Genomic DNA, 18,666 nt, shown 5'->3' with positions numbered 1-18,666 from the left:
CATACTTCAGAAATTGACACAGAAATTAAACAAAATACATACAAATAAAATGTCCCTTCATTTATTGTTTGATTGATACTGACAGACAATGAGATCAATGTTGTGGCTCGTTGAATACTACCGCTGCATTGTACTGTAACCACTTCTGAGCACTCAGTGCCAGTGACAAGCGCGGCACCAGTCTTTGATATCGTCTCATGAGCTGACTTCAAAGTTACAGTCAGCTGCGATGATTGGAAAATATCCCGTCGTGTATTCGCATGATAATGATTGAACGTGTGTTTGTTTTGAGTGAGATTTGGCACTGAAAATACATGAAACATGAAAATATGTCAGCCAGTCAATGTTTCGGATAACAGAAAATCTGGATAATTGATGGCCGGATAATCAAGGTCCTACTGTGTGTTGGCTTTAAAGGCACTCAGTCGTGGCGAGTGGTTTGTGCGGCACGGAGACGAACGCAACACGCTGCCTCCCCCATTCTGTATCAAATGTAGTGACCTCGAATGAGAATAGCGCTGGCTCAAATGGGTCAGCGAACAAAACGCGTAGGCTACAAGAGCGCTCTCTGTGCTAATCTCCTAACCCAAAATGGCTGTCCGAGCGAGCCACGTGAGCTTCCGAATGGATGCACACACTCAGTGCGCATGCACATGAAGAGAGGCCAAAAGAGCCACGCGTCTTCTGGCCTCTCTCCTCCAATCACCGCAGCTCGCGGTGACAATAATTGTGTATGATGCGTACACACACATGCACACACACACACACACACACGCGTCTTCTGGCCTCTCTCCTCCACTCACCGCAGCTCGCGATGACAATGTTTGTGTATGATGCGTACACACACATGCACACACACACACGTGTCTCAGTGGCAGCATTGTCCCACACGTTTATGGATATAGCACCGAGTCTGGCATTGCGCAATTGCATGCACAAACTTCGGTCGTTCGGAGTTTACGTACCATTAGGGATGGCGATCGGCTGCCTTTAAATACAGATTTAGCTTCAAATTACTGACTTGAAAAGCTGCATTCATGCGTGGGTCTGTATGTTTCATGGTTCTTCTCACAGCCTCCTGTGACTAGATACTGAGGATATAGGCCATAAACTCCCTGTCTTGATGTAACTTGGGTTGCCCATAAGAAAATCAATTATATTTGACTTTAGGGTGCATTTATGCTATTAAAACTAAATCAAATATGTTTGACTTAGGGTGCATTTATGCTAAACTTTTCTTGGCCTTAATCAGTATTTTGAAACATGATTAGTGCAAAACATGGTTGCTCCCAACTCAGGTTGTGTTTATCAAACTTGAGAGACAGAATCATGCATTTCAAATGGTGTTTACTAATGTGGTTTGAAGCACGATTCTCGGGGTGCCATGTTTGGTGACATGACATATGCTCTTACCAAAATTGCTCCAGTCTTAATTTCTCCAGGGACTTACGCTTCGGGTTGTGATAGGGTTTTAGTTTTAGTGTTTTTTTTTTCTTCTGAGGATTAGGATTAGGGTTAGGGATAGGGTTATGGTTGTAGGCTGGATTTAAGAGCATGTTTCTAATGAGCGACAAAAATTTGAGGCGATGTGAGGAGATGCGAGGTGATACGTGGTGATGCGCGGCAATGTGCGGGAAAAACTCAAATTTTCCTCAGTAGAAACACATTTGATAGTGGCCGATGCACAATGATGTGTGGTGCTCCACATCATCCACCTTTAAGGTGGTTGATGCGCGGTGATACGAGGGATGATTCTTAGTACATTGTAGAAACACATTGGGTAACAAAACTTGCGGTGTACCAGAAGTTTCAAATTATTGGGAGATTTTGCCCGCCTTATTCAAATGGTCACACACCTGCTTTGCGTTCAGAGTGCTGACGCATCTTGCGTGTTGTAGCATCCTATACAATACATGAACTGTACAGTCTACACTGTACACATGTACTGTGTACTAGTTGTCTCATGACTTGCATGTTGTTAGGGTGGAACGTTTGAATAAAATTTTGTCAGAAAATGTTGACTGGAGAATGGATCTAAAGCGATTTTTTATTTTCAAGTGGTAGCAGATGAAATATGTAGTGAAGGACATTTCATTTTTGGACTGCAATGAGAGCAGTACAAAAGCGAAAATACTGATACACATTTCATGTCCCGATCTAGTTTGTGCCATCTTGATTGTTGTTTACCTTCCCATACCGCGCGACCTGCGACCACATCTGTAAAATACGTGACTTCCTGTTCACAGCAAGTTCTCTCGCATCTCCCTGCGTCACCGCGTATGACTGCATATTTATTGCTCAGTAGAAACAGTTTGGTTAGTCGAAAAATACATGGTGATGTGAGGGACAAAAATTTGTGATGATGTGAGGGATACGAGGTGATGCAAAATGTCCCCAGTAGAAACATGCTCAATGATTAGCTTAGTGTGCAGTTTTTTTTTTTTTAATGCCACCAATTGTCACAGGAGCAAATCGCGTAATAGTATTGTCACTGCGCAGCTGCTTTGTGCCGTTCAACCCGGGAAGTAGAGGTCAACTATAAAGGCGTATGCTTTTTGTAACTGTACTTACTCTACTGTCTGGCCATGCATATTGTATTGAATTGAATTGATAAGGTTTATTGTTTACTGAATTGGCAGCCCAAAGGCTGAAATACATTCAGTTTACAGAGTACATGTACAGTGTGTATATAGATAAAAATCACAGTGCTTCACAAATAACATTTGAAGGTGTTTACAATAAACATATTGAGAAATTATACATAAAAATCACACAACTGTTAGTCTAAAACAACAAAAACTTACATACATGTGTACAGTACAACAACGGAGAAAAAACCCTTAATCTAAGCAACAACAACAAAAATATATATGCAGGGGTGTACAAAAATGAGGAGACGTTATTACACAGCAATTACAAAACTTTTCACCAACCTTCAAGCTAAAATTACCAAAATATTGAAAAAAAAATCAATGACATTATTAAACACCAAAAGCACCTAACATAATATAATTCATCAAATGTTGCATTTATATTCTACTATATTATATCATAACAGAATCTATATAACAATTACACTTCATTTCTTTCCACATACATGTATTGCCAGAATAAAATCATATGATTACATGTATACAATAGATTCAAAATTGCACTTTCATATTCCTCGTAATATAATTATAGTTGTATGTATCAAGATATCCATATACCATCATGTGTCATACAAAGTGAAAGAAATGTACCTTAAAATGCAATCTGATAAAAAGGGTGGGAGGGAGAAATAAAGCCTAAAAGGCTTCTAGACAAACAAAAGCAACCTTTTCATAAATCAGTTACTGGTTTTGTAGTTAAAAAGGGAAAAGAGTATAAAAATAGAAAGAACAGCAAAAACGTGTGGAAGAAAATTGGGGACATCAAATCTTGCAGCTTTCACATACAAATATATAAAACAATTACGAAGATGCCTTTGACAAAATTTATAAACATGTGATTCCACAATAGATTCAAAATTGCACTGTCATATATACTCATAATTGTATGCTTGTATGTACCAACATTTCAATGTATCTCATAAGTCATGAAGAGTGAGAGATATGCGCCTTAAAATGCAGTCTGATAAAAAGGGTAGAAAAAAAAAAGGACAAAGGAAAAAAGAGAGAAAGAAAGTTAAGCCTAAAAGGCTTCTATAGATAAACAAAGATGACCTTTTCATAAAACAGTGACTGGTGTTGTGGTTAAGGAGGGAAAGAAATTTGAAAAGAAAAAAGAAACATAGGGAGTACATAAAACAATGGTGTGAAAGAAGATAGGAAAAAACCAGTCTTTCAACTTTCACATACAACATACATACAACAACTATAACAAACTAAATACCATAAAAAAAAACAACTTATTATTTGTTAAGAAGGCGAACTACAGATGGAATAGTGGATCTACGATAACGTTCAGTTCTGCAAAAAGGAGTGTTCAGGGCATGAGAATTGCGAAGTTGACGTGTGGAGATCTGATTCCGTGGAGGTGGCAAGAAGTCTCTATGGCGGGGGGAATGGAGAAGACCACGTCCGAATGAATGGAGGAGCTGCTCATACCGGGACGTTAAACGTGGGATTTGTAATTCATTGAGAGCGTTTTCATATGAGGTGTACTCATTGCCTAGGATGATGCGACAAACGCGTTTCTGAACTCTTTCCAAGGCATTAGCCTGTCCTTTGGTTATGTTAGGTGCCCAGAGAGGTGACGCATACTCAAGAAGAGGGCGAATATAAGATATGTAGATAGTTATCAGGTCAGCCCGGCTCACACTACACCTACGCAGACGGCTGAGAATGAAGAGTCTCCTCCCCGCCTTCGATATCATATCAGCGACTTGCGTGTCCCACTTTAGGTTTGACTGAATGACGATGTTGTGATTCACTCGGTCGAACGCCTTTGAGAAATCGATTGTGCAAAGCGTCGCGCATTGATTCACTTTTTCCAGGTCCTTCAAAATTGTGTCGAGTAAGCTTACAAGGTAGTGTGTCGTCGAGCTACCGCGAATATTCCCAAACTGACGATTATCTAGGTGAGGTGCCAGATCACTCATCAAACGCTGCACAACAAAGGTTTCAAACACACGGGAAAACACGGGTATAATCGATATTGGTCTCAAATCGGTGCAGCCAGAAACCGGTAACTTCTTTGGTATTGGTGTCACGACAGATGATTTCCAACACAGAGGAAATACCCAAGAAGTGTAGATGGCATTGAAAATGTTGGTAAGTGGTGCCGAAATCTCGAAAGCGAATTCACAAATCAGCCTCATGGGAATGTCATCTGGGTGGACAGCTTTCGTTGGATCGAGTAAAAGCGATCCAGTTGCTTCCATGTTCATTCACAAATACGTCACCACATAAATGATAGGCCAAAAGTCCACATGACTCCCAAGAATCGTACAATTTAACAGAGCTCAAAACGAGGGGCAACCTCTTCGGCGCACGCACTCTTAAAAAATGCCAAATGTATATGAAGAGCTCAGTTGCAAAAGGCACTACATCCATTTTTTTTTTTTGATTCATACATTTATTCAGTAATAAAAATCATTTCGATATAAAATGTTTACAAAATGTAGCAGGTACAGTTCTGAGAAAGCCAGAGGCTTGTTAAAATTGAATGTACCCCTGAAAACAAATCATACACATATTGCAATTTAATATTGAGGACGAGTCCCGAGTATACTCGGGAAGGTGTCTATGGGAAATGCGTGTTGTAGCAAAATCAAACCGTCCAAAACGGGTTAAAATATCAAATGATAAAAGGAGCACAGAGAGAATGAAGCATATTAAAACAAGCACAAAATTGAAATTAACAGAAATTACCAATAACATCAAGAGAACATGGAGAGAATAAAACATACTAAGACAGAGGACAAAACAAAACAAATAACATCACATGAAGCAAAGCAAACAAAACAGAACGAGGTATAGAACGAGACTACAAAAATACGTGTAAATAGTACGAGAAGACGTTACCGATTGCAGCTCATGTAAAATACATAATAAAAAAATGTAATTCAAATTTCCTGTTTTGACTAAAATGAGGAGAAGGCAAGAGCATATCAAATTTTTTTCTTGAAATTGTTCAGAGGCAGCTTTTTAAGATTTTCCAGAATTCCGGAGTTCCAAATATTAGATCCATGAAACCATATCGACTGTTTTTGGGCACGAGTTGTTTGGAAACAGAATGGATAAATATTGAATTGATGCCGTGTGTTTTTTGAGGGAATTTCATTACAACGTTTGAAATAATCCATAAAAACAGATGGAAGTGTATTGTGAATAAACTTATTCATAAAAATTCCAGTCTTGTACAAAACCAAATCAGACGGAGATAAGACGCCGAGGCGTCGAAATGGATCATGTGTATGCGCACGATAATGTGAGCCAGTGCAAAGACGAATAACCTGTTTCTGTAACACCACTAGTCTCTTTAAAGGTAGGCAGATGCACGACCCCATATGAGGTTACAGTAGTTACAGTAAGGTAATATAGTGGTGTTGTACAGTGCATGCAGGGCATTTAATGGTAACATAGTACGTAGCTTTAATATGCAGAACACCAATATTCATGCTTATCTTACGGGAAATATGTTGTATATGATTGGTCCAGGATAATTTCTGATCAATAATTAAACCGAGGAAATTGACATTGTCAACCTGTGAAATATCATATTATTGAGTTTCAGTTTTACATCTGCAGAGGCAGTTTTATTCTTCATATTATACAACATATACTTAGTCTTTGATACATTGAGTTGCAATTTATTAGCTTGAAACCAGTTTGAAACCTTTTCTAAGCTTGTATCTGCAAAAAAGATGGTGGTATCATCCGTGTTAAGTATCATTGTGAGTGACTTTGAGACTCTCGGAAGGTCATTGACAAAGATCAAAAAGAGAAGAGGTCCCAAAATACTTCCCTGGGGGACCCCTATTGAAATTGGTGCAAGGGTAGATAGAGAATCTTTAACCTGGACACATTGTTTTCTGTTTGAAAGATAACTTGAAAACCATCCGTTCCTCTCACACCATACCGTTTAAGTTTGTAAAGAAGGATTTCATGATCAGCACAATCGAAAGCTTTACTGAGGTCAATGTAAACACCCAGTCCTAGTTTCTTTTCATCATAGAATGAATTGAGCAATTCAGTTGCATGAAGCAACGCCAATTCAGTTGAATGGTTAGCTCGAAAACCAAATTGTTTGTTCGTTAGCACCTTGTGGGTGGTCAGGTGGTTGTACAGCCTATCATAGACAATGCGCTCAAGAATTTTCGACAACGTTGGAAGAAGGGAAATAGGTTGGTAGTTACTTAGAACAATGACATTACCATTTTTAAAAACAGGAACTACTTTACTGACTTTCATCGATTCTGGAAAAACACCAGTTGACATAAACAAATTGCAAATATGTGTGATAGGAATCGAGATAAATGATATAACATCTTTTATAACACGGGAGTTAATACTGTCAGTACCTGTGGACATAGATTTTTTTCATCAAAGTTCACTTGTTGGTCTTGATGTACTAATTTTTAGAACCTCTTTACACTTAGCCTTTTGGCTGTTGGCTTTCTGTTAAAATCACCACGCAAATCTAACAAATATCTTGAAAAACTCATCACATTTTGATCAAGCAATGGAGGAAAATGAAGGAGAACTCATTGACAGAACAAACCATCACAAGAAAAAGATCAGAAATGAAAAGCAGTAGCCAAGAGCAAAGAAGAAATGGCAGAGAAACTGGAGAAATTGCGTGACTTTCATGTAGTTCCACGTACTGCGTTTGCTGTTAGTGACCGGTACTGTGCGTTACTGCTAGGGTGTTGAGTTTGAGCCATAAATTGTCCCCAGAATTAAGTACAAACACTTTGTAGGTATGGACTATGCCTTATATAAATGGCTTCACAGCTAATAAGTGTGTGGCAACTAGTTTGAAATCAAAGTTATTACCGGTACTTTGTTAAATGTAAATGCAATGGCTGAAATTCTGACATCCTTACCAACAGTGCTTTACCTGTGGGTATGCTGTGCTATTCTATACGTGCATAATGTAAATTACCAGGGCTGGAAAGTACGGAGTGGCATGAAGCTTTAAACACTAGATTCATATTTATTCTTGTAATGACACATTTTACTTTAACAATGTCACAAAGGTGATACCAAATATGTGTTAAGTATAGGTGGTCATATTACTCATCAACCGTCTTGATTTTTATTAGCTTTTAGATTATCAGAATTTATCTTACCTGATAAAGAATATACCAGAATGAAATTCATGTAAAGAATTTAATTACAGTGTTGAAAAAATACACATTCAGATGCTGCTTTTCCACCTTTTTCTCTTCGAAGTTTCATTAAAAAAAGAATGAAGAAAAAAAAAGATAATGAATACAGTATACTTGAGACACGTGAAGGTCAAATTCACAGAGAGAAAAATATCCAAAAAATTAATACAAAGAAGAAAAATAAAAGAAATCACGAGATAAAGCCCTTGAGAAAAACAAAAGGAGAAAAGAGAAGAGAGAAATCACCTGGTGAGAATGAAAGAAAACCCCCCCCCCAAAAAAAAAAAAATGAATAAATGAGGGAAACAGAAAATAAAAGGGATATTGTAGAAAGGAAATGAGAAACAAAGCCTGTCAGAAAGAAAAGGGGCTAGCGAAACATAATGGGTATGGTATGTTTAACTGTCCCTGTGCCTGGTTGGGTAATCCTGTATAGGAGCGCTGTGTCTTTGTGACCCCTCCCCAAGTATAATCCCTTATGCATAATGAATCCCCCCCCCCTCAATGGATCCAGAACATTTGAAGGATGTGAAAATTGTTTGAATGCTTATGACCAATGACAGTGAATTCATTCAAAATATTGGTCAGCAAGGGAGGCTTGTTATTCTTGCTGCTAAATAGGGCAGGGCATTGTCCAATTACCGAGGCCCCTTGACCTCGTATTCCATCCCCATCAACACAATTGCTGGAAAAAAAAAATAAATCCATGAAACATGTCATGACATCAAACTGAATATATATCTCTGGTATGTGAAATTTTGGTTTCAAAAGGTACTACATCCACTTTCGGTTTCAAAAGGTAAGTACATCCACAAAAATATGAAAATAATTAATTCATTAAAAATACTATACGGACCTGGATTTCCTGGGAGAGTGGTTGTAGTGTTGTATCACAGAGAGGTATAATAAGGGGAAATATCATTCCAGTCTGAGCTTGCTAAATATGATAATCAAAAAATTGTGTTTTTCTTAGAACTTGAAATTATGGATGTAGTACCTTTTGAAACTGAACTCTTCAGATATGCATATTCTCTTGAGGCTCAAGTTTCCTGATTTGTTGTGCATTTCTTTTTTTTTTTTTTTTTTTGGCTCCATGTAGAAGAGAATCAGCAGCATGAACAATGGCTGTAATAAAGAAGGGAAGAAAATTACCCATGTACCTGCATACAATTAATAAGTAATATCTATTGTGGATGCATACGACCAAACATGCCTTCATCGTTCATGCACATACACTTGGTAGAAAACAAATGGTGCTCACTTTTCTTCGTAACCAGAAACAGCTGGAAGTTGACCTTAGCAGCTCAGAGGTATAAGGCATTTCAAAATGGCGTTGCGTTTATCTACTCGCAGAAAGGCGAACATGGTCTCAAGTGCGTTTTAAATTGCCTTTGTTGTTTGCATTTCATATCCGCGTTTCTAAATGTAGGGGAAAACATAGAAAATGCCTCAAATGCATTTGGGATCATGATTATGTATCACAAAATTTGTGGATAAACACACCCTACCTTTGATATTAATGCTGTTTCAATAGACCAATTTAAGATGCACAAAAAGGTGCATTTATGAACGGTGATTCTCTGTAATCACATGTACTGGGGAAGCATAAATGCAAATCACGTTTGCTTGGGAAGCTAACATGCAAAATTATGTATGTTGAACAGCTTGCTACAATAGGAGTTATAGTTTTTCAGCAATGTGCAGTGCATGTTTGCTCTTGTGCTAAGATAAAGTAAGTATAAACAGTACCCCTGTGAACAGCATTTAGGATCAGCTTTTTGGATCAGTGTTTCAAAATGCTGATTCTGCCTTTGCAAATTGAGCATAAACACACCTTGTGAGGAATGATTCGAGGAAGAATTCCAGCTAGCTGGTGTAAGGATGTGGTCTGAATCCATCAGTTAGTGCAGAGTATCGTGGGAGATCCTTACTCCCAATAATTTCTGCCCCCCTCTCTCCCTGTCTTTCTCCTTGTGTTTATCTCGCTATGATGGGATGCCTTAGGCCCCTCAATAGATGCCAACATTGTTACCACGGATACCATTATTCATGAAGGCCAGGGGTGATTTCCTGGGAGTATTTGCATGGAGTGTGAAGTAAATTGGCTATTTAGTTATTAATTCATCTGACAAGTTCTTTAGTGGAGGCCAGGAGGGATATGGAGGCAGGCTCTGCCCTTGTTCTGGCCGTGGAAGTCATGGTGAGTGATATGCCTCTAGATGCTGTACTTGGGGAGGACCTGCTCCCTCATGGGCCAGGCACGTGAGAACTAGGGTCTTATTAACTCCTCCATTCTCAGAGGACTTCAATCTTCATAGAGGAACTATCTTGTATGATGAGATGACATCCCATCATCTGATTTTCCTCAGTGGTTAGAAAGAAAATCACAGAATACAATGTAGTGATATGCATTAAACACAAAATTAGACATAACCAACATTTTACAAATCAGCATGTAAGGAGAAGACATGGAATTACATTGATTTTGGAGAAAAAATATTGAATACAGCTACTGTAAGTATGAAAATCAGTATGATGATTGTAGATGCCACACGTGTAATCTGCAGATGGCACAATTATGTGAGATTATGTATATATTTAGATGCATATTTATGATTCAAGGAAGACTCAAATTTCTGTCAGTTCGCATCATATTTTGAGTCTGCTATGTGGTTCAGTAAATGAAAGTGGAGATCAAGATCTAATGTGAGTTTGTGAATTTTACAAATTTGGTGAATGTTTACCATCATTCTTTTGATTTTACAACGTATCATGCATGCTAACACTGTCAGCACAGTGATCATGTGATCAGGCAGCAGTACTGTCAAGCATCCCAATATCAAAGTAGTTTCTCTGTAAACTTTTCTGCACCCATACACAGGAATACATAGGGTGTCACCACGTTGGCCCCCCCCCCCCCCCGCAACTTTTTTTTAACCCCAGAAGTGGCACTAGAAAAAAAATAGAATGAAAGAAACCTTTGAGCACATTAAGGCCTTTGTTTTTAAGCTGAAGACCTTTTTTTTTTTTTTATTTTCTCCTTGCTTGTCAGCTGAAGAAACCCGGAAGTGGCACCAGAAGGCCTTTTTTTAAATGCTTGTTAGTTCATGAAACCTGGAAGTGCCCCCCCCCCCCCATTTTTGAAAACGTGGCGCCGGTCGTGTCGTGTACAGTGTAAGGTACATCAATTGATTTAATTCTTTTAAAATTGAGTTACATTCTTTTAAAGGGATGTTATAGTTTTAGTTGAGATGGGTGATTCAGATTTTAACTGTTTGTAAAATATCTAGAACGGGTCATGAAATATTAAAGTGCATACAATTCTGAGGGGAATTCAAAGTTTGTTTTGTGAAAATCAGATTAGAAAGACTGAGATATCCTAAACAAAGTAAAGCAAAGTGTTCCTAATGAAAGGTGGGTCCCACCTTTTATTAGGACCTCTTAGTTTTTGGATATCTCAGCCACTTGAAAACTGATTTCAGTCAAATAAACTTTGAATTCCTCTTAGCATCATATATATGCTCTTTCATATTTTAACAGAAATTTCTCATTATTTCACTAAAAAGTTGAAACCTTAAGCCCCATCACAACCAGAACTATACCATCTCTTTAAAGGGTAAGGGCTCTGGTGTCACATTTCTCTGTGCCAATAACAGTGTGCCAAAGCGACACTTTATCAAAGACTTATTTAATGATATCTTAATGTTAAGTCTTAAATTGAAATGTACTTTTTCGTTTTGCTGAATTCTGGATAAGGAGAAAAATTATTAATTTTTTATTTGTGAAACACATAGAAAATACCCCTGTCAAGAAATTGGAAAAGAAAGATAGAAAGAAAGAGAGAGAGAAAGAGATTGAAGCAGGCTCAGCTTTTTAGCTCACCTGAGCTATTGGGATCGTTCGACGTTTGGCGTCCGTCGTGCGTAAACTTTTAACATTTTCATCTTCTTCTTGAAAACCTTTGATGGATTTTCACCAAACCTAGCAGGTAGAATCCCTAGGGGGTTAGGATCTCAATTTGTTCAAATGGGCATCATGCCCATCCTAGGGTCCCCCAGGGGTGCCCAAAACCCCCCAAAATCAATGAATCTTAAAAAGATTATCTTCTCTAGAACCAGTAGTGATAGAGCTAAGCTATTACTATGAGCTAGTACATTGATGACTGTAGTTTCAAGTTTTTTCATGGCAGATCTAGGGGTGCCCCCTTTGGTGCCCAGGGGAGGGGGTGGGGAAGCCCAAATGGGGGCCAAAATTGTACATTTTCCTCTTCTTCTTGAAAACCCCAAGATGGATTTTCACCAAACTTGACAGGTAGCATCCCTAGGGTGATATGATCTCAATTTGTTCACATTGTCACCATGTTCCCCCTAGGGGCCCCAGGGGACCCTAACCCCACCCCCAATTAAAGCCCACACAAAGTTCTGGTACGCCTGTAAAAGTTGTCAAATTTTGCTCCGAAATGTGAACGTATGCCTAGGAAATGTGCGGAATAACGCTGTAATAACAAGATATTCGATGGGTAACGATGAAAATGGGAAATATTAACCAAAAACGTTCAGTCTCAGAACTTACCCGAACGGGGTCAGGCTAGGCTTGGACTCGGGGATAACACGGCCTCGCTTTGCTTGACGGCGGGATGAGTTGTATTGGTTGTCCCTCTGGATTGTACAGTGTTGTACTATGCATATGGGAGCGGCCTGTATAAACTACATTGTAGCGTTCTGGCTACTGGCAGTAATGGTCCGAGTTGTTACAACGCGCGCATCAAAAACCTCTTTGGCGCGCATGCAAAATTAGTGTGCGCCTCTGAAGCACCTCTAAAAACAATCAAAGAGGCTTGATAAACATCAACAAAAACTTCAAAGACCGCGCGTCTCAGCAACTGAGGTGATGTGCGTATACAAATAGGGATGCCAAGTTCAAAAAAATTTTATGAGTGAGATTTTCATGACTCGGCATCTCGGCATGTGAATGTTCGCGCGAGCGAGGGTGTGGGAGGGTTTTTTCCCCCCTGTGGCCTCCCACGGTAGGGAACTTTTTCAATTTTTAGCTCGTAATGGTGCGATCAGGTGCATACTTAAGTGACTATTTTTTACTTATTTTGAAAGACAAAAGGGAAATATACCTTCACTTGCAACTTATATCACTTTAATCTTTTGAGCTATGCTCATTATTATAGGCCCAAGTTGCAGATTTCGCTCGATGCGTGAGAAAAATGGGTGTCATGCGTGAGATCGTGAGATGGCCCCTAAATGCTTGAGTCTCACGCAGAATGCGTGAGACTTGGTAGCTCTGATACAAGTAGGCTTGAGGACCGCGCGCTGTCCATTTGTTTTGTACAGGATTAGCACGCACTTTCCTGTCTGCTCAGTAAGGCTTCGTTTGGTACCTGTGGTATTATAGAGTACTGATGAACATACTGGCGATCATGAACTGTGTGTAAAATGTCTGAAATAGGGTCGAGTTTTCCCTGAGACCGAGTTAGTCTGGAGTCTTCTGGAATAAAAGTCGGTCTACCAACTTTTATTATTTTTAGCTCACCTGAGCCAAAGGCTCAAGTGAGCTATTGCGATCGCCCTTCGTCCGGCGTCCGTCGTGCGTCGTGCGTCGTGCGTCGTGCGTCGTGCGTCGTGCGTCGTCCGTCGTGCGTCGTGCGTCGTCCGTCGTGCGTCGTGCGTAAACTTTTTACATTTTCATCTTCTTCTTGAAAACCCCATGACCGATTTTCATCAAACTTGGCAGGTAGCATCCCTAGGGGGTTAGGAACTCAATTTGTTAAAATGGGCACCATGCCCCACCCAGGGGGCCCCCAGGGGGGCCCAAACCCCCCAAAATTAAGGAATCTGTAAAAATCTTCTTCTCTAGAACCAGAAGTGATAGAGCGAAGTTAATACTATGAGTTAGTACATTGATGACTGTAGTTTCAAGTTTGTTCATGGCAGAATCAGGGGTGCCCCCCTTGGGACCCAGGGGAGGGGGGTGGGGAAGGGTTCTAATGGGGCCTAAATTGTACATTTTCATCTTCTTCTTGAGAACTCCATGACCCATTTTCACCAAACTTGGCAGGTAGCATCCCTAGGGGGTTAGGAACTCCATTTGTTAAAATGGGCACCATGACCCACCCAGGGGGCCCCCAGGGGGCCCAAACCCCCCAAAATTAAGGAATCCGCAAAAACCTTCTTCTCTAGAACCAGAAGTGATAGAGCTAGGTTAATACTATGAGTTAGCACATTGATGACTGTAGTTTCAAGTTTGTTCATGGCAGAATCAGGGGTGCCCCCCTTGGGACCCAGGGGGGGGGGGGGGTGGGGGTGAGGAGGGGTCCTAATGGGGCCTAAATTGTACATTTTTATCTTCTTCTTGAGAACCCCATGACCCATTTTCACCAAACTTGGCAGGTAGCATTCCTAGGGGGTTAGGATCTCAATTTGTTAAAATGGGCACCATGCCCCGCCCAGGGGGCCCCCAGGGGGCCCAAACCCCCCAATTGAAGGAATCTTTAAAAATCTTCTCTAGAATCAGAAGTTATAGAGCTGAGATAATACTATGAGTGAGTACATTAATGACTGTAGTTTCAAGTTTGTTCATAGGAGATCCAGGGGTGCCCCTCTTGGGGGTAGGGGGGAGGGGGGTGGTTGGAAGGGTCCAAATGGGGGCCTGAATTGTACATTTTCATCTTCTTCTTGAGAACCCCATGACCCATTTTCACCAAACTTGGCAGGTAGCATTCCTAGGGGGTTAGGATCTCAATTTGTTAAAATGGGCACCATGCCCCGCCCAGGGGGCCCCCAGGGGGCCCAAACCCCCCAATTGAAGGAATCTTTAAAAATCTTCTCTAGAATCAGAAGTTATAGAGCTGAGATAATACTATGAGTGAGTACATTAATGACTGTAGTTTCAAGTTTGTTCATAGGAGATCCAGGGGTGCCCCTCTTGGGGGTAGGGGGGAGGGGGGTGGTTGGAAGGGTCCAAATGGGGGCCTGAATTGTACATTTTCATCTTCTTCCTGAAAACCTCATGATGGATTTTTGTCAAACTTGGCAGGTAGCATCCCTAGGTGGTCAGGATCTCAATTTATCAAACTGGGCACCATGCCCCACCCAGAGGGCACCAGGGAGCCCCAATTCCCCCAAATTAAGGAATCTTGAAAAAATTGGGCCCTTATTGTACATTTTCATCTTCCACTTGAGAATGCCTCGTCAAATTTTGGTAGAGCTGTTAATAATTTAGATTAGTGACTGCGTGAAAGGTGAACTTGCGATACTCAGGTGAGCGCTAGACCCGCGGGTCTCTTGTTTTCAAAATACTCCAAAACGACTCATCAATCCGGCAAACCGCGTCAGCCAGGTAAGTTTCTTTGTAGACTCTTTCGATATATTGCAAGCAAATATGAAATGGTGCCAGACGGGTTCTCAAGCCCTTACCGGAACTTTGTTTTCACTTTAAAGAACCTTCTTCTCTAGAACCAGAAGTGATAGAGCAAAGTTAACACTGTAAGTTAGTACATCGATGACTGCAGTTTCAAGTGTGTTTATGGCAGAGCAAGGGGTGCCCCTCTTGGTGCCCGGGAAGGGGGCAGGGTCCAAATGGGGCCTAAATTCTGTATTTTCATGTAAGCTTCTTGATAACCCCACGATGGATTTTCACCAAACTTGGCAGGTAGCATCCCTAGGGGGGTATAGGATCTCATTTTATTCAAATGGGCACCATACTCCCCTGGGGGGGGGGGGGCAGGCCCACCCCCCCCCCCCCCCCAATTAAGGAATCTTTAAAAATCTTCTTTTCTAGAACCAAAAGTTATAGAGCTAAAATTAATACCATGAGTAAGTAAATTGATGACCATAGATTCAGGGTTGCCCGCCTTGGAGTCCGGGGGTGGAGGGGGGGGGGGGGGGTGGAGGCGGTTCTAAAAATGGGCCTTAATTGTACTTAATCATAATTTTCATCTTTTTCTTGAGAATGCGTGATCAAATTTTCGCCAAACTTGGCACGTATTATCACTTGGGTGACACTGTATTTGTACAACACAGACAAAACCCCCAAATTAAAGAATCTTTTCAAATTTTTCTATAATTATAAACTAAAAGCTATGGTAGTTTTACATGTACAATATGTGTACTGCGTGGAAGGTGGACTTGCGATACTCAGGTGAGCGCGAGACCCCCAGGTCTCTTGTTTTGTTGTTGTTGTTTTTTGGGGTGGGGTGGGCACTGTCACTGTATATACTGCTTATTAATCGTTCAAGAAAGTATGGCCAGATTTTTTTTTTCAATTGCTGAAAGAATATAGATGAATCTCAATGGACAATTAGCGCATGAAGCAATGGGCTTTCTCACATTTCATCTTTGATTATTATTTGTCCTTTTTCTTCCCCGTCTATCAGAAGTATATTCGGAGTCTGTATGGCTGAATCATTCTAATGTGTGATTTGCAGATTAGAGTGAACATGTGATTTCCAAGGAGTGGGATAGAAGGAGCCGAGGGATGACGTATTTGTGGTTGCAAATCAAATTTGACATGATTGTGGAGGTCTGAGATGAGTAAAGGGCCTATCCCACTGGTGGAGACTGCTGTAACTAATCAGTCACGGCGACTCAGGCAACTCCAGAAACCCCAAAAAGGCTTGTGCCTTCACTAAGATGACTCCAGGATGACGTTCAAGACACCTCAACACGTCAACAAATATTGTTTTCCAGTTGCTCGAACCATCTTCATCATCTTCTGTAGCATCGACTGCAGCCTCTGCATCTACAACCTGTGCTAAAGCTGCTACAACGGCTTCACCCACCTTCTATTTGCCCTTCAGGCCCCCAGTGCCCTTGGTTGGCATGGTGGAGGGACAGTACTGCATGTATGAGGCTGGAGCTGTCCCCTGGCAAGACAAACTGGTAGGGCCTCTTCTAAGGCAGTACAAGGAGCAGCAGCAATCGCAGGAACAAGTACCATGCATGATAAAGACCTTGAGTCGGATGTACCTGACTTAGGACCAAGAGTGAAGGTGACTTGACTATGCCAGCATGCATTCAGTCCCATGGTCTTTAATGGGGCCACAACATGGCAGCAATTTCTCCTCAGTCTCCTTGGTCTTCAATAGTCGCATTTACACCTACTAACAGCGCGATTTTTAAAATCACGATATTTTGGTTCCACCATTTACACTTGCGCAAAAGCATGCGAAGTTTGAGCTTCACCAAACATCGCGATTTTTTGGTCGGTAGTGCGCATGTGTAATTCACCCCTCTTCAACACGGTAGACAAGTGGAAGCGTTGGCTATTCGTATTCACTGCAATGCAGTCTATTTTGCTCACAGCTAGCTAGCTGGTTGGAACGTTGAGCCAGGGCTTTTTATCAGTCCAATGCACACATAGATTTGTGTTTCTCGAAAGTGTAAACTTACGGTAAAACTATATATAGCTTGCTATATTAGATCACAGCTTAGTGTGGGAAAGTTGATGAAAGTAGCATTCAGGAGGATCATGAAATTTCACCGATATGATGAAAGTGAGAAGTAGGCTTGTTTTTTAGGACTGGTATTTCATCAGGCGACAGCAAGAATTCACATTGTTTTACCAACACTTGTTACGTACTCCTGTATTCCACAAAGTCAACGAATGCTTAGACCAGTATTGGCACTCCCAAAATCAAGGCATTTCTGGGAGAACATTATTTTGTTAAGTCGTTATGGGGTGATGATGCGTGGTTGGAGAACTTCAGGTTTGCTACTAGTTTCATCAGGGAGCTGAGAGACCATGAGCCAAGGATTGGCCGTTTACCTGTAGGTCCTACAGCATGTACCCTGTACTCTGGCCAGTGGCCGATAATCGACGTACTCTCTGCATGTTCCAGAGGGATCGGGAGCGCGTGTAAACTCCCGGTGCAATCCGATACCGAAAGTCCCATGATGAAAAATTGCGATATTTCTGCAGCTTGGGTTTACACTAGCTAAACTTCGCCTCAAACATCGCGATGTTTAAAAAAATCGCACTCCGGCTGGCGATTTTTCTGACGATGTTTCGAGGGCGTTTGGGTGTAGTTGCTTAGCAACTTGCACCCAAATGTCGTGATTTTTCCAAGCAAGTGTAAATGGGCCTAATGTGTCTCAGAGACATCATGAAGATGTCTCTTCAGTCATGAACTAAGTAGTCTCCATAACATCGCTGCAACTGATGGAGATTTCACAGAGACGTCTCCAAGACCTGCTGGAGCAGGAAAAAAGTAGCCAAAGACATGTTGGAATTTCTTGCGACTTCCCAGAGACTGGTTAGTCTCCAGGAGATGCTGCGGAGATGCTGCGGAGATATAAGACTCGAGTTGCTACCAGGTCACCACCCTGCCTTTAAGCCAATGAGATATCCTCTTTGATAAATTTATCCTTTCATGGATGGAAGAACATGAGGGATATGATGGAATCCCTCAAAAAGATTTTGATTGTGGTGTGAATGCCCTGCAGTACATTGATGAACTACAGCACACAATGCATTATGTGTTTCCGTTTGCATGCAGAATCTGCAGATTAGCAGGTTAAATGATTTAAGCTCATCATCAAAGGAAGAGCTGCCTGACAAGTGCATGCATACATTTGGTATGCAGATTTGATATGCACAAAGTGCAATGCACATTGTATATATTTGTAACAAAGACAGTGACTTCCATAGAGAATGCAGATTGCTTGATATAAAGATGTATAAACCATGATAATTTGTCATTGAGAAAATCAGTCATTACATACAACTAGCATTCATAAAATTCAATGTCTTTTGATATATGTGGACATGGTCATTAGCAAGATAATTGAGGAAATGTGCTCAACAGTAACACCTCTCATCCATCACATTCATGTTGAACCAAA

General features: G+C 40.8%; 1 protein-coding gene across 3 annotated transcripts in view; it reads left to right on the top strand.

Moving 5' to 3' along the window:
* The window catches only part of LOC139733356 (synaptotagmin-7-like), a 294,612-nt gene that overhangs the window by 103,228 nt on the left and 172,718 nt on the right, over positions 1–18,666 (top strand). The gene's annotated exons all lie outside the window — the stretch shown is intronic.

Source organism: Diadema antillarum, unplaced genomic scaffold, assembly GCF_040938485.1.
Source record: "Diadema antillarum isolate AM-2024a unplaced genomic scaffold, OU_Dant_1.0 seq00000472_RagTag, whole genome shotgun sequence".
In the NCBI taxonomy this organism is placed as follows: Eukaryota; Metazoa; Echinodermata; class Echinoidea; order Diadematoida; family Diadematidae; genus Diadema; species Diadema antillarum.
The sequence above is the reverse complement of the archived record's forward strand: the minus strand, read 5'-3'. Positions and strand labels throughout refer to the sequence as shown.